Raw genomic sequence first — 25526 nt, forward strand, 5'->3', positions numbered from 1 at the left:
AGTCAGCTTTTCTGCACTACATTTGTTTCAAAATTTTAAAATGTCATAAATCAATGCACTCATTTCTTTAAATGAATTTGCGAAGCTTTTAAGAACAGTAGTCAAAATCTATGGATTATTTAAAGACCAGCAAGCTCAATAAAGAGGCGTATTTTTTAATGTCATCTTACTTCGTCTTGTTTGTTGTCTGTATGATTTTTATCATGCCTGGTTATGAATTAGTAATATCTTGAAATGATTAGAACAAAGTACTCCCTATTTTAAGCTCAGCAAATCTACGGGGAGGAGTTATTCTACAATTATGACCACAGATTTGACTGAGGTTGATCCAAAACAACAGAGAAAACGCAGTAAATCTGCTCAGCCTCTTAGGACTGTTTGAGATCAACTACTACTTAGAATCCTGCCGCTGCCAAACCGGAGCAAAGAAATCCCATCTTGAATCTCCAATTTTTATCAAAGTGGTCCAGCAAAGTCTGAAGTTCCAAACTGGCTTCAGACCTGCAACCATGACGAAACATATGAAATATTCCTTCATATGTCAACTTGTACAGCTCTCTCCTGTTCTGTTAACAGACAAGATAGCAGAGAACTGTGGGCAGAAATACCCAGCTCAGATTGGGATTTCCCTTCGGACTCAAAAAAGTGCATGTTTTGGGGCAAACAAAATCCTAGATTCCCAAAGGCTGAAAGAAGCCTGAAGTCTGTGTTAAAACTTGCACTGATTATGAACATATGTAAGGGTAACAGATCTGAGTAATACTGGATTTGTAATATGAAATCCTCAGCCTGCCTAATAAACAGATTTGAAGACTTCTCAGAGAAATACTTCATTGACAGCTACCTTGATATTGCACACCAAAGAGATCCTGGCAGATGAGATTCTGTCAGACATTTTGCTGCCCATTGCTAGCAGGTAGTTTGGTGCATCAGCCAAGAGGTTTCCTGCTATCTCATATGGAAGAACTAAGAAGCCAAAAAACCCAAGGTTGTCTCTATGGACAGACACAGCAAAATGCATACCTCATCTATTTTGAAGAGAACATTTCATATGGTTGAAAGCTAGGACAGATTTTAGTTAAGTCATTAACAATACTGGAAAAAAAAATCAAGATTAGTGGTATGACTGTCCTCAGATTTCACCTCTTCATTACGAATTTTTAGTAGTTCATGAACACAAACAAATGAAAAGGCTATTGTGTTCAATTCTACCCTTACAGTAACAAAAGAGTAACATTAAAATTCAGAGACCATTATATGACCATAAAGAAAATTTATAAAAAGAGAAGCAGCAATATAAAATTAGGAGTAGTTTTCTTCTTTACCATACTCAGCCATTTCATCTTGAGGAGTCACCCACAGTTTGGAGTTACCTGGCACCAGACCAATGCTTTTTAGCAATACACTGAGTTACTGAAGTAACAGGAGTATAAAAATAGCCCAGCAAACTGTTTAGACTAGCAGAAAACTTATTAAATAAGAAAATAATTATTTTTTCTAGACAATTCTCTCTTTAAGAGGATTATTAAGCAAGAATAATTACATACACAGTTTTGAACATTTCAAGACAATCACGTCATTCTTTACAACATCTGAAGCAAGTAGAACGAGTTTTTCATTCGGCTAAGGTACACAAACTGTTTAAAAAGATATCCAAATGGCTACCAAGAACTTTGTTCATCACTGAAAAGATAACGCTTTTTTCTTTCTTAAGTTCCCAAAGAGAAGCTTTTTATTCTAATAAGAAATGGCTTTTTTTTATTGTATTTGATTGCATGATTTCTACGAAATGTGTTCATTCAAAATAATCCAGTGTATTGAAAATACAAATTCTTTACTGAAATTTACTAATACAGCTAATAAGGAAAGAGCATTTTGACACTACACATTTAATGTTACTCTTACTGTTTACATTACAGTGCCAGTTTACAAGATGTTAACACTGTGCCTAAATTTGATATACAAAAAATCATTATGGGTTTATTATAGTCTGGATTCTCATTTTAATGAGATTTAACATCTTTAGAACAAAACGTTCAAAGCTGCAAGACATATGCTGAACATGTGTATACATGTAAAGCTTTGAAAACTGCTTTAAAATGTGAGAATGAGTAAAGCTCATGTTACCCTTGATAAATGTCAGCTGTCAGGCAATACAGACCAATATACACTGTACTTTCCACAAACTAGAGCCCAGAAAAATGCAATTTTTACTTCACTAGCTGGATATAATGCATTATACATGGCAACATTTACCCAAGGTCAAAAGTTCAGTGTTTTCAAATTTTAACCTCCAAAGCAGGGTATTGTTACACAGATAACATCATTATGCTGAAATTAATGGAAGTATTTCCAAAATCTCTGCTACACTCTAATATATACATTCTACCAAAGTGGATGCATTCAGCATCAAACCTAGTCCAAAAGAACTTGAAAAGGAAAACAACAGCTGTTCATATTTCCACTTCCAATTCTGTATTTTTTACTGTCCAATTTTACAATTTACATTAAAATGCAACCACTTTCTCTCCTGTATTGATGAGATTGATGTACAGAAAAAGAGAAAATCATTGCTAGCTGAAGGGATGATGTTAAATATTGTGTTCAGAAAAGCCTAAAGCAAAATAAGCTGAAAAAGAAACAAAAACCCCTTTTGTTGTTGTTGACATGAATAAAACGTCTTGCAATCAGAGACTCATTCAGCAGCATGAACCGGAACATTTCCTGCTGTAGTAAATCACTCATTATAAAATTCTGAAAGTATCTTATAGAATTAGCCCAGGTACAACAAACTGAGCAGAGTGGGAACACTGTAAAGGGTGGGTTGGGGCTCATTTTGTCACAACTGTCCATAATGAAATATTACTTTCTGATGTGATAAAACTAGGCCAAGCATCCCTATCTACAATGCAGTCCTCTTAAAAGCTGTTCCTTTTCCAGCTCCCCTATTTGAAACCAGATATAATTGATAATTTTGTGCATATGAAAAATGACTTCTACACTACCATTATCAAGCCAAATGGGGAAATGGACTTTAAAGATTTCACTGTGATTACCACGTTAACAAGCAGGTTTCTTCTGCTGCAGCCAAGTCTGAAGCACTCTGACAGTCTTCTGTGAATTTTTGTGAAAAATGTTATCTAGTTTTCCTGAGCAGGTTAAAAGCTCAGTGTGTTGAAAGATGAAATACTCATGTCATATCAATGCCCTTCCCTCTCTGCTGTAATAAGTATTTTGATCTATTCTAATTTAATATGCTTCCACTGAGATTTTCAGAAGCTTTTAGCATTGGTCTAGGGCTGTTTCTGTTAATTCCATGAGAATTCGATCACCAGCTTCAGTAGGATTACTAAGGCCAAATGCAGTATTTTTTCAGAATTCTACCTTCAACAGGAAGAAAAAAAAACACTTTTAAAGGTACGTTTTTATTAAGCTCAACTAGAAAGATACAGTAAATATGTCAAAATTAGTAGAAAGGCTCAGAAGACCTAAATTTTATTTACAATTGATTATTTGCCAGGCTATTTAGAAATGTAGGTGTGCACTATACACACAGCCAAGAAAAACAGATAACTGTTAGCTCCAAAAGCAACCTTTAAGCATCTTCTGGTACTAGCATCTACGTTAAGCCTAGTGCCTGAAATGGAATGATTTCTGCTTAAAATTATTATTCCAGTATACTTGATGTTTTAAAAGAATGTCAATAATAACCTAATATAATTATGGCCTTCAATGTTCACATTTTTTATTTTAAAAAGACACAGAAAACTGTCCAGCACTTATAGTTATAGTAAATAATCTAGATGACCTTTCATCAACCACATTGAACACCAGTGTTGAAAAACGGAACAATAACTGCTGAAAACAGTGGTAACCTAACCACTGCACTTACTACAAATATTGCAGTATCTGTAGCAATGTAAACATCAAAACATCCCTTAGCTGAGAAGGTGATTACACTTATCAGAGCAAACTATCACATTTCAGCAAAATTAAAAATAACCCTTCAGATCTTTTATAGCATAATAAACAGTGAAGTATGAAAAAGTCCCCTTGCACATTTAATTTACAGTATTCATTGCACCTGCTCTGAAACCAACATTGGTAATGTGAAATTTGAACTGAACAAACAAGGTAGAAAATCTAATGAAAAGGCTGTAACCTGGAATAAGTGAGCTATTAATACCAAGGTGTACAGCTCTGAAGAGCAACTTTTTTATGTTCTGTTTCAAAATCAGAATCTAACGTTACATACTGGTTAACTATAATTCTCATAACAACAGCTCCAATAGCTTCCTTCAGAGACACATTAGTAAATACATCCTATATTAGTGCAATAAGCATACACAACAGGACAGAAGAGGTAGTAAGGATGACAAAAGCTGTCAAATTAAGTAAGTACTACAGTGCACATACTACTGACCAGGAAAAACATCCTGTGAAGCAGAAAACAGCTCATTCAGGTTACTCATAACTGGGTAAGTCAGAAGTTTGAAAGCATTACAGAAGAGACACAATACTTCATTGAGAAATTCTAAAAACTATACTTGGTCTTTAAATTATATTTTCTAATTTTCCTTTTGTCTTCACAACTTTTAGGAAAATTGCTAGATTATTTCATTCTAAAGCGAAATCTGCAGGCCCATTTTAAGTGCTCTTAAAACCAACTGGAAGTTTTGTTTGGATGAGAGGTAAACTTCACCCATACACCATGAAAGAGTTAAATTCCACTCTGTGAATGGTAACAGCCTTGGATTATGAAAGAGCCAGATGCCCTGCAATTTTGGAGTAAACAACAAGTAGTTATTTTTACTGCTTTAGAAATTCCACGTCTTTCCTATCTCTACATGTTCTTTACAGTTCTAGGATCTTTGCAGACCTCTGAATGATGAGCAGGGATTTATTCTTGTCTTTGTCCAAGTGAGGACATTACCACTTACTGTCCTGCCATTACTGCATGGCCAGCTACTTGCTGACAAATTGCTCATTATTAGCCTCTAAAATGTCACACATCACGGCAGAGCATTTTAAGCAAAATGAAGCTGGTATCTTCAAACACCATTCTGCAAACCGAAGTGGTTCAGGACTGACAAATAACTGTCAGAAAGTACAAGCAGGGCAGAACTTCTTCCGCTTCTCCTCAGAGAGCCCAAGACACTACTAACAAAAATTGTCTTAGTTCTGCTAGTTTATAAGACAGAAAAAAGTCTTTAAAAACACCTGTAAAAAGGGTGATTTTTTTATGACTGCACTTCAAAGACACAGAATTAAGTGTCTAAAAGCAAAGACTAATTTTGATTTCACTGCCAAGCAAGGTAAAATTTTCCTAAATTCTGAGCCAATATATGACTAGCAGCCTTCCAAGTTTCTCAGAGGTTAACCTGAAACTTTATGAAAACTTGAACTGAAGAACACTATGAGGCTAGCATGGCAAGTTACTTAAAGCAGTGCCATTAAACAGTATTAATGTTGCTCTGACAGACTGTAAAAGCAAGGAATGAAGAGAATTACAACTTTGAATGCTCTACTTTCAGAAAGATCAGAAATGTATTCTGAACATCTAAAGGGACATTATTAACATTTATATTATATAATCAGAAAATAACAGGAAAAGAAAAGAGAACTGTGATTTCCTTCATAACAAGATAGCGTTTTTGGCTCTGGAGTGTTCATTACCAACACCCATTTTAACAAAGGAACGTAGAATTCATCACGCCACTTCATATCCCAGGCTTGCTCTATGCAGGAGTAGAAAAGGGTGGGAAGACAAATCTACCAAAGGGTGGGTTTGTTTTCAGGAACTACTAGGAAACTAATAAATATCACAGAATATTCTTTAAGTATAAATTCTACTAACTATAGGTACTCTCCTACTTAAAAAAAAAAAAAAGGAAAATGCTTTTTAGTATACAAATAACTTGTCTGATATCACATGCCTGCTAACTGTGTAAGTAAAATTCTTTTTTCTTTATCAATTTTAAATGCATTGGCTTTTCATTTTAGGCTGTCCCTATTGTCCTCCCCATAAAACACACAAGGCTCCAGTTTGTTCTTATGCCACACTCCGTTATTCAGCTTCTGCAAAACTCAAATATTTATTCTCTCTCCAAATGTTCTCTTCTGCCTCTTACAAAAGCCTTAAGAAAGCTTCACACTGATCTTAATTTTCTTCATTTTCAAATTTAGAGTATTTTAAAACAGATTCCTTACTGACTGAAGTCCCCAATTCTAATACTGTCACAACAGCAGGCAAGTGATGTTGACATGGGACCCAGGAGGATGACATTACATGGGTGGCAGGGAAGTAATGTGAAAAATAAAAGAAGTTCAAAGCAAATGGACAGAACTGTCTACCCTGCTTTAACAGTGCTGTGGGGAGGAGAAGGGGAATGACAGCTTTTGAAATAAAAAATCACCTAATGAAAATTCTATATAAGAATCTGGAAAATAAAAAAAAAAGAAGAGTTATCAATACATTCACTACATATAATTTTAAAATATGAATTAAAAAATCCTGAAATTAACATTATGAGAAAAGCCTCTATCTAAAGGGGTATTTTTAATATGAACTACAGGTAGAGATCAATTCAAGCGGATACAGTGACCATTACCAAGTTCACAATTGCCCTTCCTCCTTCATTTGCATAGCCAGAATAATTCAGTTCTGCCCCCATTTATAATTACATTAAAAAGGCATTGAATAAAAAGCACAATTATTTCTCCTACTGTAAGACATAACAAATTCTTCCTGTAAATAAAACAAACTTGTTTTTGTAATTTTCCATGTTCAAAACACATGGCCCTTTTTCTTCCCTAGGACAGATAAAGTTAAACCTAGGGAAAAAAATAGGTAGGAATTACTCATTTTCCTATTCTCTATCACATCACAGCCTTGAGCTTTATGAAGGAACGTTTACAGTTGTCTGTTCCACCAGTGGTCATGGGCATATGTTTAAGCAGTAACACCCAAAAAGAAAAATACTTGTCCTCTGTTTTCACAGCATCGATACCAAACGACTACAATAGCATGTGGAGCCAGCAAGACAAAAGACACCACTTCTGCTGGCAAACCCTTTTTGCTCTGCATCTATTTACACTTGTCCAATCCTTGACTTAGCAGGACACTCCCTATTTATACCTTGAGATTGAAAACTGACGGCTATAAGGACTATGGCCTTATTATTCAAAATATTATTGTGTTGTGTTTTTAATTTACTGATCTTGAAAAAAAAAATGTGCACTTCTACTTCTGATTGGAGAGAGTGAACAACAGACATGGTGCAGTGATGCATCATGAAGAAATTTCAATACCACAAACTGTAAAGTTGATCTCTTTTGTTGTCTTAGCCTTCCAGATACAGACTTCAGCAGACTACATACCACAAATGACTGAATTCAACAGTTATGGAGCACTTCAGCCAGTCTTCTGTCTTCCTTCCTGCATCTGTTCATGGATGTTGCCTATTACTGAAATTCCACGTATGCTGAGAAATAACCAGTTAGGTTATACTGATTATCATCCTAAAGGACAAGCACTGTTTGCTCATTAAACATCAGAATGAAAGTTTAGAGAAATCAGAGCTAGCAATGACTCGGGATAGATAAGAGCTTTCCAGAACACACAAAGAAAACTGGAATGTGAATGGCAGAGAGGGTTCTGCATTAGCATGTGGAATTTCTTTGAACAATCCTGTCTTGTCCAACCCCCATCCCCAAGACCCCATCCAAACAACCAACCTAAAAACAGTTTTAAACTGTGCTGGAAATAAAGCAGACTCTTCTAAAAAGACTGCAGAGTAAGTATTCTGGTCTGCTCCTTCTGTAGAAATCAGTAAGCCAAGCTACTATTTACCGTCCTTGTAGTCTGAGAAACTGAGACTACTTCAAACTACAACAGAACCTAGGAACAACCTGACTGTAAGGGCATATCAACCCACAGACATGCAGGAAGGACAGCGGTATAGATAAGGCAACCTATGAAAATTATGAAAGCAAAAAGTCCTTTCAGCTACAGGAACCAATTCCTATATTTATTGCATTTTTCAAGAAAGTGTGGAAGGCCACACACAACTCACAGTGGGAAGTCTGCTTCACCGCGATCACACCACTTTATTCTATCTGAAAAACACTATGATTTCTGCATTGTTTTGTATATTAAAAGATAATATATATATATAATCATAGACATTGAGGTAGACACTGACTCCTAACTCTGTGCCAAAGAAATGAGACAGTGGGCATGTACACTTAAGCTTAAAGGAATTAATATGTCCACAGCTTATTTTTTTTTTGCATCTCTTCATCTTGCAATATCCTAACTGCATGCAAGAGAACTTATTTAAAAAAAAAAAAAAAAGTTGATGCTGGCAGAGAAGATGAGAGAATGAATACACTGATTTTATTTATTGTCTTTCAAGAAGTTGCTACTATAAATCTGCTCCAAGGCCAGAGCAAAACAGGACTTAAAAGTCCATTGAAAATGTTCTGAGGACCTCTAGACCTGATCACTGTACATCTCAGAACAGGTTATGTCACAACACCCAACACAGCTCTTCCAAGAGGGAGGAGTTTCATTCCAGAAACTCAACCCATTGTTGTTGCAGAGGACCAAGAGTTCTCTCATCACTAGAGATCTGCGGCAAGGATACCAACAAGACTGCTTTCAGAGATGGACCTATTGAGGATGAAGGAGGGAAAAAGGCTGCTTACTGCATCCCACCATGTAACGCTTGGACTGCAGATATTAAGTTTCACCACTAACTGAAATGTAAATAAAAGCAGAGAAGACAGAGATACAATGATAATGTTTTAAAAACAAACAAAAATTTACATTCCAAATACTACCATTCTGCTGTTTTCCAGTGTCACTTATGCCTGCACTTACAGTTAGGAGCATATTTGGGTGGAAATGACAAGCTTTCATACGAGATTTCCCAGTGCAGTTCACCATGCAACTCCATGACGAAAGCCAGGAAACTCAGGAGGATGAGCCAGCAGGAACTTGAAATAGACTACAGAAGTATTGACAATGAGTTTTGGAATATAAAATCATTTTCCCATTTGGGAGGCTGTGCTCTAAAGTCTTCTCTCTAAATCATCCACCCTTCCTTCACTAAAACAGGACAATAGGAACTGTTTATGCTAGATAACAAATAATAGAGGAAAACACCTTGGCATGAACTTCTCCTTTTCAAATTTCCAATTCACAGTCTGGAAATGGTGAAGAAAAAAAATCTAAAAGTGCAACTCCCAAACAATTGGCAATTCACCCTGAGGAAACTTGATAGATGTAACCCACCTCAAAATCTACCCTGAATAAACATGCAGAATAAAACAGTACAGAACTCAGCAGTTTATTTTCAGTCTGAGAGTACTCATTTAATGATTTTATGTTACAAAACTGCACTGTCAGTATTTCTGATACCCCTCTTTCTGGCTATTTTTATTAGAAATAAAGGTTTTACTGTCCTCATGTTCAACACTTCACTTTCAGCTTGTTGCCACTTTACCCAAAATAGGATACTTTGAAGTTACAGGATGTACAAATCTGGTGAAGTTAAAGTTTCTTTAGCTGCAAAGACATTTTTTGTTTGGTTGGTTGGTTTTTGCCGGTTTCTTACCGTGCTTCTGGCATAGGTATTAATGTTTGTAGAGATTACTTGTTTCTAACACTAAAAGGCATCTGCATCCAACACTGCCCCGATGCAATCGTGCCACTGTTCAAGAGAAACCTTTCAGACAGGGACACTTAAATGGCACTTCAGAAACAGAGTTCACAAGCGTTTCTGAGTTCCTAACAATTGTTACTCACTCCTCTTTCTTTTAGAAGAGTATTAATTCTATTTCACTGTGATATGCAATATGATTTGTGACTTCAGTGCAGCTCCATTGTGAAGGCAGATGAACTGTCATGAAACGGACAATGAGAAGCAGACAAGATGCACACAGGCACAGTGAGGACAGAACAAAGAATCACAGGGAGCGGGAGAAAATAAACTATATAATAGCTGCTGCTCGGGAACACTAGCTGGAACAAACAGGGAGGCCACCAACTATCATTACAAGCGCATGTTTCTTTTGCTGTTGCAAGGAGAATTGCACACAAGAGGGGGCAGGGGATCTGCTATTAATCATATTATATTCATTGTTCCCTTGATGCCGCTGGCAATGCTTCAGGAGACTCCCTCAATTCCCAGATAAAACTGTAGTGAGAACAGCGCTCAAGAATCCCGGCCCAAACCTTCGCTTCCCTGGTCCTACTGTCCTAACGCTGCCATAAACTAAACACTTCACACCCGAAAAGCTTAATGTACTGAATTTAAAAAGAAAAAAAAAAATCCAGATCACAGCAGTTGAGGGCTCGTCCCCACCCTAATCTCTCATTAGGAAAATGAACACACTACATAAATCTGACGAAACTATTTGCAAGAACAAGCCACCAGAGAGGTGAAAACATCAGCCTGAAGTAGTCGGGAATCAAGTTTCTTTGTTGAGGAAGAGTTTTGAATGTTATCTCTGAGTAAGGTGCTGAGTGACTCCTTGATTAAGTGGCACTTAAAATTCAGTGAGTTGAATGCTCCAGCCAGAAGAGCAGGCCGCTACCTGTGCCTGGGAGCGGGGGAGGGAGAAAATGGCAGCTGATGCAGCAAAGTAACCAAGTCAGCTATTCTTTTGTCAGGGAAAAGACAGACATGTTTGAGGGGAAAGAAACGTGGATTAACTAAATCTCGTATTCATATTTCATCGAAAACGTAATGCTGATTTAATTTGTCTGGTTTGGCAAAGCTACAAAGGGAAGGTGAATTTACTTGACCGCAGATATTTTTGATTTTTTTTGTCTGCCAAAATCTGCATAGTATGAAAGTGACACGCACGCTAATTGGGTCCAGAATTTGTTAGTCACCCTACCCAAATAAAAATCTGTAAGATGGCTACCATGGGACACCAGCATTCTGCAAGTTGGCAGTGACGTTGCGCAGGCACTTCTTCTTTCCCAGGTCGAGAAAATACAAATTATTTTGTTTAAAAAAGATATACGAGAACAGAAAAACAGCTACAGCTAGGTAAATGTGCGCTTTACACGCCAACTTGTGAACTAACGAGGCATTTTTACCTCAGATTTCAGTAAACAGCAACCACTTCATTTTTAATAAAAAAAAAAAAAAGCCCAACCCCCGTTTATTAATCAGCAGAGCTCCCTGCAGCCAGCACGCCGCTGTGTCCGATGACTCATCCTCCCTTCCCTAGTTTCTAATTAGCTGTGATAGCATCAATTTGGAGTTTTGGGTTGTTTTTTTTAAAACACAAAACCATGGTGGAAACTGCCAAACGGACGACTCGTCGTTCACCGACCGGTTTGCGAGGAGCCGGAGCAGCAGCACCCCAGGGGGCCCCTCAGGACTCCGAGCCCCCCTCAGCACTCACCCAGGTCCCCTCAGCGCCCCCCGGACCCTCCCCCCCCCCCCATCTCCCGCTCCGTGGGCCCGCAGGCGCCGGGCCCGCTCCCGCTGCCCCCTCCCCGGGCGGCTGCCCGCGGCCCGGCCCGGCGGCAGAGGGGAAGGACGGGCAGAGGAGAGGGGGGGAAGCCCTCGCTGGGCTCCGGGCCCGGGGAAGGCGTTCCGCCACCGCCGCTGCGGGGTCAAAAGTTTAGCCTGGTTTCCATTTCACCTCTCCGCGCCCAATGGCAGCACGGCGGCGGCGGCCAGGACCGCGGCCCTGGCTTAACTCCTTGCCGCCCGGTCGTGAGGAGGGTGGAAAAGAGCCCAAAAAATAGGGAGCAGGGCGACCCAAGGGCTTCTCGGCCCCGCAGGATTGCTGCTAGGCGGGGTCCCAAGGGCTCTGAACCGGCCCTAGTACGAGTGACAGCAAAGAGCAAAGGGTGACTTCGGTAGAGCGGAGCAGAATGGGCAGAAAGGAGGGGGGTGTGCAGCAGAGCCCCGCAGGGTTTGCTTTGCTTCGCTTCTTGGGCAGCCAGGGATGGGTACCGCGACAGAGCAGCGTGGGGCAGCCCAAGGAGCCTCTGCACCACAGACAGTTCTCTGCTTCAGGACTTCCCCCCCAAAAAGTCACCCTCCATCTACCCCGAGAAGGACAGACAGTGGATGGGTGGGTGGCTCGTCGTCTGAACAAAAGTCTTCAGCTCTGCAGTCTTGGACATGAAAGCACTTACAAACCCCCATCAGACACTATTCAAAGGTGGTCATCTACCATGGATTGCCATACATGTGACAATATAAACCCCATTATAGGATTTGTTAATGACTGGCAGACTAACAGGAATGAGGAGCCTCTGGTCTGTTTGATTGAGGGACCGATCCCACTGCTCCCTGGTACTGCTGCTTATAGTATCTGCCTCGGGTGCCTGTCCCACATTTCACTATGTTGTGTAAATACCATGTATGTTGCAGTGTGCAATCCACAGAAGAGGGCTCCTGTTGAGATGGTTTGGTGAGAGATGCAGAGCAACTGATTGGCAGCACTGAAAATATGGTAACTATTCAGACATCCTTTGAGGGGGTAGCTTGACCAGCAAAACACAAAGTTATTGGAATACAGCAATATTAATCGTGGCCAGAACCATGAGGGCAATTTAAATGGGTATATGTCTTCCACAGCTGAGAAACTACAATATGAAGTTTTATATGGCTTAGATAGAAATGTAGAGATAAATTATAGGTAGAGGTCCCCCAAAATACAGTAAAGCTTAAAAAATCCAGAATGAAAATGATTAGGTGACCTAATTTCTGGATTAAGATCAGTTCCTTAGATTTATGAAGCCCACCAGGATATACAGAAACATCCTGAGAAGCCCAGACCTTCAGACCCGGGCCGTAAGTAGCACCAAGTCCTTTAACTGTCTGCTCAGTGGAGGAATTAAGGTATTTCCTTCTATGAAACTCTTGGCAATGAAGAAAGGAACTTTCTGCAGTTAATACAGCACCTCCTGAACGTGAACCAATACAGTAATGCTCACATATCGATACTGTATTCTGCTGCCCAGAATAAGTTTTAGTAACTAATAAAATCAGAAGCTCAGATATGACTGAGCATGAAGAGAGGCTCCCGTCCTACAGTAAGTATATCAATGAGCACTTCTGAGCAATCATCTAGTGTTCTGGCTTTGGCTGGGATGGAGTTAATTGTTGGAGTAGTTGTGGGTTAACCCGCATCCAGCCACAGAAGTAGAAAAGAATCTGAATGGTCTGGACACCAGACATTTTAAACAGCTTTTCTTGTTTTGGCACATAAAAAGACAAGAAACATCCTAGTCTCCACTCATTTCAGGATTACGGAGCTAGAGAAAGAATGTGGAACAGGTTTCTTGTTCCGCTGTATGCCTCCATTCTGCATTAACAATCTTAGGTTCTGTCATCCCCTAATCAGCAGTTCTGGTGTAAAATTGTAATGGACAAAATTATGACAAAAGCTTTCCAGAGTCAGAATTACCATCACACACAACACAGTTTCATCACAGGCACTACTGACTCAATGCATCAGTCTGTCGTGGAGTATCCCAAAATCTGTGCCCAATTTTATCCTCTAGGTGATTGACAAAAATGTTGAATGAAGACGGGTAATATTGAATAACAGGGGAATGGCAACCTATGACTGCATTCTGCTTGGTCTTGGAAAGCCAGTGTCAGCTACAATTAAGCAGATAGCAAGGGATGCATCACCCCTTCATTGGCCTTGCATACTCTGGGCAACACGACTAAAAGCTTTCTAAGGGATGATATGGACAAAAAAGTTCTTGGTCTGGTGCATTAATAAACACAATATAATAAAAGGCAGCACAAAGAGGAGTAAAACATGTAGTTAAGACATCTGTTAGGCTAAGTATCCTAAGGCAGCAGAAAAGGGTAGGGTTAAGCAGAGACCTGAAGTAAATGATTGGCAACTGACTGGATACCAAGTGGAATGGCAAGTCATGGCATACACTTACAGGGTATAGATAACATGGAATTAAGCTTTCCAAAACAGACAGCTTCTAACAGTAAAGCCAGAAAACACTTGAGAACATGTATCTTAGCATACTCTTGTTAGTCCTTCTGCAGAGATCTCAATCAGAATACAATTGTGAAGAGGTAAAATGGGTAAACATGCCATCAACATGCATAAGAGGTTTATGCTGAAGATGTCAGTAAAGTAGTACTTAGTTTTTCAAACTCTGAAAACAACCAGATATCAGATTGTTTGAAATTATGCCCATGACAACCTACGGGAAAAAAAACATTAGTCAGGTGGCAGCTATTACTAATTCTCCACAAACATGCAGTTTGGAAATTATCTTGCCCAAGAATCTCAAGGCTTTCACAGCACTTCAGAACGATGAACGATATTCAAGTCTCAGCTCTCTGCATAGGTCCCAAGGAACAATAAAGACATAAACAGACATTCTTCGAAACAACTATGCCAGCTGAAAATACTGCAAGCAATCTTCCATTTTTATAAACCCAACTCACAAAATAGTTTTGGGCACAACGAAGGAAATAATGCAAATGCTCTTCAAAGCCGCTCCAGGAATCAGACAACAGTGATTTCTTAAACAGGCACAGGTAGATTCTTTTCTCAATTTATGCAAACAGGCATAGTAGCTCAATACAGCAACTCTGTGGTTAAGCTTAATGCCTTGAGAGCTGTTAAAAGATGTAGTAAGTGATTAGAATGCATCAAAAAGTTAAAGGCATCATGAAAATCTTAAGATCAGACCTTACTACCAGGCTTTTTTTTTTACTCTAGCTCAAAAAGGATAAGACACCAATGGAAAAAAATTCAAATAACACTATTTTCACAATTTAGGTAGGTTAAAAAACCAGTTTTGCCAAGAGCAATTTAAGACTTAATTACATACATAAAAAGGTATTTTCCTCTCAGTAAAAACAGCAGTTAGTTTTTGTTTCTTTACCTTCTCTAAATACCATGTCTTTTCAGAGAAATTCTTTTAAACTGAAGTACCACAAATAAATTCCCTTTTTATAAGATGGCCTCATTTTAAAAGAAAATGGATGCTATAAAATTTTACATCAAGTCAGCATGTTACCAAGAAGCTTTTCTGTGTGTTCTGAATTTGATTAATACAAGCCAAGGTCACTTCCTGAAAGATGCCTACCACTGCAGCTGCAAGCAAACTAGACTCCTCTGAGCTCAAAAGCTGGGGGATGGGAAGACACTAGAAATTTCTAACATTGTCTCCTAAAATACACTAATTACAAAACTTGAGTAACATTTAGAGTGTTTACTAGATCACCACATAAGTATCCTATTAACCAGTCTGTATAATCATGTTTTCAAGCAAAAAGATTGAAAATGATGCAGCAGCGTGTCTGTAATAATGAACAATTCTGAGGATCCTTTACTAAACTTTATGCAATTCCCTGGAAAATGTACAGTTTTTACATTATGTGTTTTATTATGCAGCTCATAAAGCTAATGAGAGACTGCCCTTGAATTAACAGCACATCTCAAGCCTTCTGAGACTCCGAGGCTCCACCCAATCCACACAGTGTCCTATTCTGACTCCATTTAGGAAAAACACGTTTGAGTTAAGCATGCAAGCTTTTTCCACAAGTCTACAGCATGTATTATTCTAGTTTCTGAAGACTATACCTGCTGTTTACAAGACGAGCTAGAAATTAGCTGTTTTCACCTGTAATATTCAAGATATTAAAAAAAAATATTTTACAAACATGCCACATTCGCATTACACATGAAGCCAAACAGCTGCAGTTTCTTCCACTTCCAGACATGAAACTTACAGGTCATGAAAATAAGACCTATACCAAACACAGCAGAGCATTATTTTTGCTTTTTGCATGCACAAATAAGAACTGTACAATCTGAAGTACCAAACAGGAGGTGGGGGGAAGGAAAGGATTGCTGGAAAATGTTTAAAACCACACACCAACAGACATTCCCCGCAAGGGCATCTGTTTGTCTAGGAAATGGGCCCCACTGGCTTTATTTATGAACACACACACAACTTAATATACTTCATCTTTAAAATAGCCTTGATATAGCCAACATTGCATCCAAAGTTTCATACTAAAATTAGGAGGATCTGCTCAATGAAAGTTCATTTTGACAAATTGATGTAGTAGAAGGAACAGAACATTGTTGGTTTTGGGTGGGCATCTTTGCCTGAAATAGAAAAATATACTAAAGCATATCATTACCTATGCAGGCACTGTGGTTAAGGATGCCTAACATTTTCCATCACAGAAGCATGTTCTAATTCTTTGATGACTGTCTCACACACCCCTCAGAATTATGTTTGGTGGAAGACTTGCATAAAATTGGTTCAGACATTTAAAAACAGAGTGGATAATTATGTTGAACAAAATGCAACTTTTTATTCCATCTGAGAAGTTAAAAGTTTTAGGAAAGAAACTGCTCAGATCTCCAAACAAGCTAAACTTCATCTTGCTGCTCTGCACAGATGGTAAGTGCCTTTGAAGTCTTTGCACATGCTCAGTTGTGTTTTAAACCATTTGCCAAAATCCTCAAGTATTTTATCTAACCAAGCAAGCTTTGTCGCTGCACCGCTCCTCCATGCTGACAGGACAGAACATGCTTTATCACTGTATTATAAAGACCAGGAGCAGCTTGCCTATGAACCTGCCAGCTATGAAGCAGTTAAAGCGCCTGGCAGCCCGGTAGCTGGTGAACAGGGACATTTTTCTAGGTTATGCTGCCCCACCCATTCTGAAAACAGGAGGCAGCAGAAGGATCAAGGGCTTAGCGAAGGCTGCCCCCCCCATTCAGGATCCCCGTTGAAACAGCAGATGGGGGTCTCGCCCAGTAGTGCTAAAAGGGGCTAGCCGATACAGAAAGCACACAGACCAGTGGCCAAAGTGATGTTCCCATCTGCTCTGTCCTGTTCCACATGCCAACCTTGCTGGCAAAGAGAGCCAATTTTTTTTTTAACGCTTTTTTCTATTTTTTTTCCTTTTTTTGTTCTATTTTTTCCATTCTCTTTTTAAAGGTGTACAAAAAAGTTACACTGAAAATATTAATGTTCTGAAATCATTCCAAAAAACTTAAAAATCACTGTCCAACTCAACACCTCTCCCTTTAACCTCAGTTGCACGTAGATAATTAAGCACATTGCTGTGTCTACATGGGACTGGCACCCATCAATTCACAAAAAAACCCTACTATAGATTCACTTATGTCTCTTGTATCACCTCCAAGGTACATTACTATTTCAGTAAATACATTTGCTTTACTATACACCTATATAAAATGGTTTTATAATGGAGAATTCAATTCTTTCAAAGACTCGTATCCTAACTTTGCCTTGCCCAGTAAAGGTACATAGGGAATTTCAATTACATACAAATTAGGATGATTTTTTTTTTCTATGAGGAGTAAACAAGAAAAATGCAGTCTTGATTATCACAGACCACAACTTCCGATTCAGACTATTCATTCACAGCAGATTTTCAACTGGCATTTAAATCACTGATTTAACTGTTGGAAATATTTACACCAGCCAATAGGGGGGTGGCGACACATGAGCTGGAAAGAAATGTAGTCCATAAATCACATCGACTTGCCGTAGGCACATTTTGCTACTCAGCAGATGCAGTACTTATGGACATTTATTCACGTGTTTCCACAGGAACTAAGCTATAGAATTAATGTCAGTAAATGTATTATTTAACACTGTAAACCCACTGATTTTAATCAAAGCTTTGGATATGTTAGCATTTTAAATGTGAACTACCAAGTTTACTTAAAAAACAACAAAACAAAACCTGTGGTTAGTAAATCCACAACTAAAGAGGAAAAAAGCACATAGAATCATTTTCTGAAAAAGTATTTGAGTGCAGGTGGGGGAGGAGAGGAGGGAAGACAGCTATCCATTAAGGGTTTTCCGATTACATACGCACAGACTCACACAAACTGGCTTCAATGGGAGTTAAATGCCTGACGTGTTAGAGTGCTTTTGAAAAGTCTACTCAGTATCTCTTTTCATCAGGCTATTAAATTAGTTTGTTTGTGTTTTTTTTTTTTTTTTTTTTTTTTAAGAAAAACAATGAGCCACGCACACACATTCCCTTGCTTTTAAAATTTGATTCTGTTACCCTCTAACCTCATAATAATAAAAGTATGTTAATCAAGTTTCTTGACTTTTTGGCATAACTGGACACTCAAATTTGAAGAGGCACTACAAGATCAGAGAATGAAAACAAAGGAAGTTACTGAAGAAATGAAGTCAAAATAGTTTAGTTTTCCATGCACGGTATCAGTGCTTACGTACTATTTTTGCTTCATTGTAAGGAGTGAAAAGAGCTACTTAATGCAAAAAGGACCTTTCTAAAACACAATTTGACCTTGAAATATGGAGGTATTCCTAGCTCAATGCTGTAATTAACATCTCTGAATAAATTTGAATGTACACATTATATTTGGTACTGCAGCAAGAGGCCTTCATTTAGTTCAATGCTAATGCTTAGCATGCAGAGTTTGAAGTGACAGTTATGTATCTACAGTATAGCTTATCTGAGGATTTCATTAGCTAAAAATCCACTTTCCTCCACTTGTTTTCATGTATCTTCCTGTATTTCACTTTCATACTGACCAAAGCTTAATGGACTACCTTCAAATGAACTGCAAAATAAGGACAGAACAGAATAATTCTCAAATTAGAATAATTTGTTTTGCCACTGTACAGTCAGATTATCTTACTGTATTTCAAATATTACCCATCCTCTGTGTTCCAATGGTTGTAACACAAGCACCTGCTAAAACCTACTGCAAAAAAATGAAAGCTGTAATGTGGTTTTGCATGTCAGTGTTAGGCTCAAATGTTAGATTTCAGGGATCAATTGTTTACAAGTTAAGCTGAAATGGGTTAGTGTCTTTCTTCAGTGCTATGCAAAATGGAAAATAGCACCTATAGAGATGTTACAGACTAGAGTGCCACAGACTCACTTCTGAGTCCGACAACAAAAGGGCAAGAGGCAGGGTTTACTACCTCCAAAAACATAAATATCAATTTTCAAAGAGTTTGAATACTGGAATGGGTTCCAGACAACTTATGGAATCTCTTTGCTAAGAAACCTTCCAAACCTTCACCGTACAGAAGTCTCAAACTGCTTTGTCAGCACGGTTTAGATTGATGCTAGCATAACATCTCTATGATTTTCAGTGACACATTATCATGAGAGAATTATATACTGCAGCCTTGTGATAAACTGGTACCATTATAATGAGTTACTAAGACAAAGGGACTTTACAATTAATCCCACTTTGTCTTAATTTCAAGATGTCACTACATTCTTTTCACTACTGTTTTAATCACAGTATATTTTATTAGTCTCACAAATCCTTTATATTTTGCATACATCCATTAATATTCCCATCTTTACTGGAAACGAACTATATATTCCTGATGACAACATTAATTCCTACCATAAAGGATTTTTTCCATTTAATAGCAAAACCAGAATGTTTTTGAATAAAGCTCTCAATGCCCTCTGGATTTTTTGTACTGAATTTTATATTCTTTACCAACCATTTCCATTGCATGAAAACCTTGCGCTTCTATTTTTTCTAATGTTCTCCTGAAGAAGTAAAAACCTTCACTTTCATTAAAAAGAAATCGTACAATAAATCTCACTAACCTCTCAAGGATTCACACAGAAGGTATATTGGTAATAGCTGCTTACCAATTAGAAAACCAGTTATGCTCTTTAAATTGTTTATACAAATAGCATGTCTCATACATTGATGTTTATCTACAGAATTCTCCAAAATAACACTGTCATCGTTAGCACAGAAATTCCAAGTAATTTTAGAAAGATTTGCAACCATTGTGGAAGTTAATACAAGAGGTCAGTGACTGCCAAAAACAGAAGAATGGATTACATCCATCTTCTTCAAGTCCCCAAAACATTTGTAATGTTTTGTTTCAGATCCAGTTGCTTCCTTGTTTATAGATAAATGACTAAATGGTTGCATAGTTTCACAACATTAGGAAGCAGTTTTATGTATTTTTAAACAGAGCACTGGAGGGACCATCAGGATAGAGTTTGTTTTTTTTTTTTTTTTTTTTTTTTTTTTTAGATTATTAATACTACTACTTTTTCTTAAACGCACTGTATCTTCAGTTCCCACCCAAGAAGATCAACTGAACTGTAGCTTACATGCAATAAAACCATGAGCTGGGGAACCACAGCTTGAGCATATGTCTGCCAACAGGACATCCAAGATGTATCCACCATAATTTAAACAAGTCATGCTCTCTTTTAGCAGACTTGCAGGTAATTTTGCAGATAACCTGATGCTAAGCTTTAAAGCTAATATCCAGTCACACTCACATACTAGGAGGTTTCGATTAGCATCTGGTGAGTGTGTCAAACATGGTACCTAACCAATTAGCACCAGTCATGTATTAATGCTGCAAAACTAGAAGGTATCACCTATCAAGTGTAGTTTATACTGTGTTTTTTTGTTGGTAAACAAAACACCACATTGAATTTCTATGACAGTACATCATATCAACATTGCACTTAAAAGAAAGGGATGTTATGTTTACGTACATCAGTCAGAACTTTATATTCCTGGGCCCCATCAAATTTAATTCTTAGCAGAAAAGTCACTATTATTGTCTCTAGGCATGGCATAGCTTCAGTGTATTCTATTTAAAACCCACTAAGCATTTTTAGTGTACCTAAAAATCCATTAAGATTCAGAAAGCTACAAAACCTTACCAACTCTTGGGCTTCCATCAGATTCTCACATATGGAAATGACATCATACACGTAATAACAGGATAAACATGGCATAGTATGGAGGGAACACAAGAGCGTATGAAACAAACCTAATGTCATTAATTCTGTCTTTCAAGATATAAATGCTGTGATGTAGTTGTTTTTTTCCCCATCGTAGGTAGATTTATGACAGACAATATGCTTAGACATATGTCTCCATCCAGTCAAGAGCAAAAGTTATTTATCCCTTCTCTCCACTGCATACTATTTACCTCATTGTGGCATCTGTCTGTAAATCATTGTTTAGGAACATTTTAATGAGCACAGCTATCTGAAATGAAACAATCTTTTCTTCTGTGCTTAGACAAGAACTTTCTCCAAAGGTTTTCCTTTCACTGTCTCCTTTCATTTTCTTCATTTTGCTCTAACCTTTCCTTATTCTAGCCAAGCCAAGTCACTTGAATTTTATCACAGACCATCCTGCTAAATTGCAGAGTAAAGAGGCTAAGCTTACCAAAAGAGATGACTATGAAAGAGGTGATGTCCAGATATGCTATCAGTTTCAATACTCTTCAGCAATAGGTATAAAACTTGACAGTTATCTATTTGAGTACTGAAGGCTAAATGGGTTACTCTGAGTTATGACAAAAAAAACAAAACCACGCCCTGATGATTAGCATCATACCCACTCTGGGCCCAAACAGCTTTAGCTGAGAAACTCCATTTCAACACCACTGTTTCAGAAGCACTGTTCTGAGCAAAGTATTTACATCATCAGTTACTTCAGAAATAAGAAAATCTTGGCACCAGTGATAGAAAATTAAGAACTGAAGGCAAATATATACACAAAAGGATGTTATTACTTCATCCCACTCCTTTTAAGAGCAATATTCTTTAAATGCCCAGGCATCCCCAGGAGCCTACTAGCCTTAGATACTACAGAATGCACTGAAGACAGGTAATACCACATACTGCCTCAGTTTAAGGGAGGTGGAAAAGAGCATATATATATAATCTATAAAGTATTGTAGATTATTAATAGAGAACAGAAGATTAATACAGAACAGAAGAAAATACATTTCTCTAAGGGAATTGCAATTATTTCATCCCTTCTCCAAATCCCCTTACTATCAGTGTATTCTCTGGATCAGTTCTCAAAGTAGCCCTGGACAACCAAGTCAAACAGAAGACTTACCTAGCACAGTGTTCTCTCTCCAACAAAAGCCAGTAGGAAAGCCTAGAAAGAACAAGGTAAGCATATCACTGTTTCAGCATTCTCTCAAACTTCATAATCTCCAGCTCAGGAATTTCCTGGTTCACAAGGACCGAGTTTCCCAGCAGCTGGATTTCTCCTCTACGAGTATATGAATTGCTTTTGAACCCATGAAAATCAACACAGCTGTAATATTCTGTGGCAGCAAGTTCTGTAGTTAAGCTCCACACTATGTAAAAGTACCTTTATTTTTATTTTTTAAATTGCCATGTGATAAATATGAGGGAAATAAATGAAATGGCTGAAAAGCAAAACACTTTCTTCGTCTTGATTTTCCATTACACCCATGGTTATTTCATATGGATCAGTATGTATTCTTAATGGTGGAAGTTCTGGTAAATTTTATTTCTCATGCAAAAACTGTTCCATAGATTTGATCTTTGTCTTTCTCTATACGTTAAGACCACTGTACTCTTTTTAGCATGGCAAATCTTCATGCAATAAGCTTTGCAAAATCGTGTTACACAATATCAAAGTCTCACATCTATAAAGGAATTCATAAATTGGCAGTTAAGTCAACAAATGAATTTATATTAAGCACAATTAAGAAAGATCTATGTAGAACTAAGCTCAAACACTGGAAATGTCTTTAATATTGTATAACAAACTCCACATAGTGAAATATCTGATCTACCACTGTTTTTATCCAGCATCTAAGTAAACAAAAGTTTGTTTTAGGCTTTGACAATAAAGACTTTTCATTTGTTTTATGTCTTCAACAATATATTTAGCCTTTAGAAAACGTAAGTCTTAGAAATCCCACGTTCAAACTTGAACTTTGCATCGAATTTGCAAAGTAACATTTAGATAAGATATCCAAAATGTAAACAAAGCAATGACAGAGGCTTTATTTCATAATGTACTGTTTATTTCAATACTTTTAATCAGCGATAAACCAGCTAAACAATACACAATTCACAGTACAATCCTTGTAGAAGCTGGAAAAGATATTAAAGTTCATGTCAAGTTCAATGTGCTCTATTTTTAACTTTAGTCAAGTCCCTTCTCATTAGCAGTAACTTAATAAATAAGCTCTTATATCAAATCAACTTCCTAGCTGCAGCTAGGAATTTATGTACTTACAAAATAAAATGTTTAGCCCAACAAATAATTCAGTTACTTGGATCTAGCAAACCAGCAATCTTCCATTGCCACAGTATGCCAAATAAAGGATTATTAATTGCTTAACAAAGCAGTACTTAATTGTTTGCTATTATTTTTCATAATCATTGTTTGCTTCCCAAGCTTCATTCCAAAACTTTTAGAAACAACAGAAAACTGGCCTCCCCCTTTGATGCAGCTCACAAAAAGAAACAGTCTTCACATTCATATAGTTTGACAGCAATGGAACAATTCATTTAGTGTAACTTTTTAATAGTGAAATTTAGGACACTGCTGTAGGACCTGCTGAAGATGCTTTTTAAAAGCATTTCACAAGGTCAAACCAACCCAGACTATTCTCATGACTGACTTATTAGGAAAGAGCCAAGTTTACATAATAGTGATCTGAAAGACAGACGATGCCTTTGAAAACAAGCCCATCCTTGAAGACACTTCTGCATTTCAAGGATGCTAACAAATAGAATCTAGCTTGTCTTTAAGAGACAACAAACTGGTTTTGAACACTCCTGCATGCAGCAGTACCCGTATCACGCGACAGTAACCCTGTTTGGAGGCCAGACTCATTCAAAAATTGATACACACTGCAAGCAAACATCAGATCTCAAAAGCACACTGACAAAACCCAAAACCTGCTCAGTAACTGATGGAAAACTGAAGTGCTCAGAGTAAGGTGTCGAAGTCAGATAGGACTTGTAACAATCACAATAAAAATAACCCAGATTTGGGATGTGATTAGAGCACCAAGAAGCCATTTCTCAGCTACTGATTTCTGAGTCAGATCTAGAACCACTTTTAGAATAACTTTCAAGCACCACCTCTAAAAACTAAGATAATTTCAGGAATCATCTCTTGAGACATCTCTAGCTTCACATCTGGAACCATCACCCAGAAGCAGCGCGCCTCTAGGACTTGGTGGGAAGACATCCAGGAGCCTTTCTAAAACACACCAACTTGTATCTAGAAGCTTTTCTAGAACAACCTCTGAACTCCCTCCCAGGACTGATTCTGCAGTCACACCCTCAAACCACCACTCGCATTGTTTCTAGGACCAGTGCCAGGTATGTCCCCAGGAACCCCTTCTGCAGCCACTGTTGTACAATTTCCCCCTCCCTCCCCCCCAAAAAAAAAAAAAAAACAGCTGATTTGGCTACATAAAATTGGGGAAGACTCTTGTAAGAGTTAAAAAAGTGTCATTGATATTCAAGCTGCTTCACCTGTTCTGCAGAACATATTTACAATACAATTTTATGTAACAAGCCTTAATGCAAATTCTGCCAGCTACGAAACAGCAGCTAAAAACTAACTGCTGGTGGCTAGCTTTGTGTTAAGTTCTTAAGCAATTACTGAATTCTACTCCATGTCCCCTCAGGTTCTTGAATATAATATTGAAATGCATGAAGACTTTCTATGCAAAGATAGAGAGAAAAGTCAGAGAAGTTTATGAAATGCCTGGTTTGGAGGCGGGGCCTTTAAGCTAGAATGAATATGCTAAAAATGCACTAATACACCAAGCAGGTTAGAACAAGCCACTTCTCAGTTGTGTTCTTTTATTTTGTTTTTGTTGTTGGGTTGGTGTTTGTGACTAATCAATCGCCCTATCCTTGTTTCAACTGACTAGCTAAAGATCTCTACAGAGCAATTATTACATATTTTGTTCCACTGTTGATGCTAAGGAGCCAGCATAACTATAGAAGAGAAATATTCCATTTCATGCTCACTAACAAACTGGCAGTGACATTTTTGTTTGTAGTGCTTTTGGTGGTTTTTTTTGTTTGTTTGTTTTGTATCATAGGGTGGGTTTCATTTCTAACAGTACATTAGAATTTATTTTATAAATGAATCAGTGTTTGCAATGCTAGTGAAATGTCTTACTAATTTTATTTGATGAGGAAGAAAAGCCTGGAAGTTTTGCAAGTTTTTTATTATTTCAGAAAAAAACAAGTCTAGACTAGATTGGAATTACTAAATACCAGAGCTCCGTAATAGAAGAAACTTTCAGGGGAGCAAATTCAACTTTAGAAAAGTATCCAACCTTTTGTTTAAAGTGTTATATTAGAAAATTGAAACAGCCTTGCTACTGAAAAAAAAAAAAGATTTTTTAGTGGCTGAGGCAATTAGCATAGCTAAACCTGAGTCTATTTTGCTTAATGCCAGCATGTATATTTAGAACAAAACATTGCCACTGTCTGCCACGTTAGCACACCTGATTTTGTTAAAAGATATGAACTAGTTTTACCCTCAAGAAATCTGTAACAGCTGTGGAGTATCAGACTGTTTTTGTCATGCACATTTCTTGTAATTAAATTTGCCTGAATGTGCCTAAGGGAGCTTTGAAGTTACCTTCTATCAACAACGTAGCCAAGATGTTGTGTGCAGCAAGAACTTTGGCTAGAATCTGGATACACTTACCATGA

The 25526-nt window shown here is 37.8% G+C and overlaps 1 protein-coding gene across 7 annotated transcripts in view; it reads right to left on the reverse strand.

The window, feature by feature from the left end:
• The window catches only part of NCOA3 (nuclear receptor coactivator 3), an 85332-nt gene that overhangs the window by 43683 nt on the left and 16123 nt on the right, over positions 1-25526 (reverse strand). For 4 of the 7 annotated variants that reach the window (XM_035548104.2, XM_035548101.2, XM_035548106.2 and 1 more), the window contains exon 2: positions 21913-21954. The exons of the other annotated variants lie outside the window; for them this stretch is intronic. The gene's annotated coding sequence lies outside the window, so the exon portion shown is untranslated. The remainder of the gene's footprint in view (positions 1-21912; positions 21955-25526) is intronic. 7 annotated transcript variants of the gene reach the window in all.

This window comes from Cygnus atratus, chromosome 16 (assembly GCF_013377495.2).
Source record: "Cygnus atratus isolate AKBS03 ecotype Queensland, Australia chromosome 16, CAtr_DNAZoo_HiC_assembly, whole genome shotgun sequence".
Classification (NCBI taxonomy): domain Eukaryota; kingdom Metazoa; phylum Chordata; class Aves; order Anseriformes; family Anatidae; genus Cygnus; species Cygnus atratus.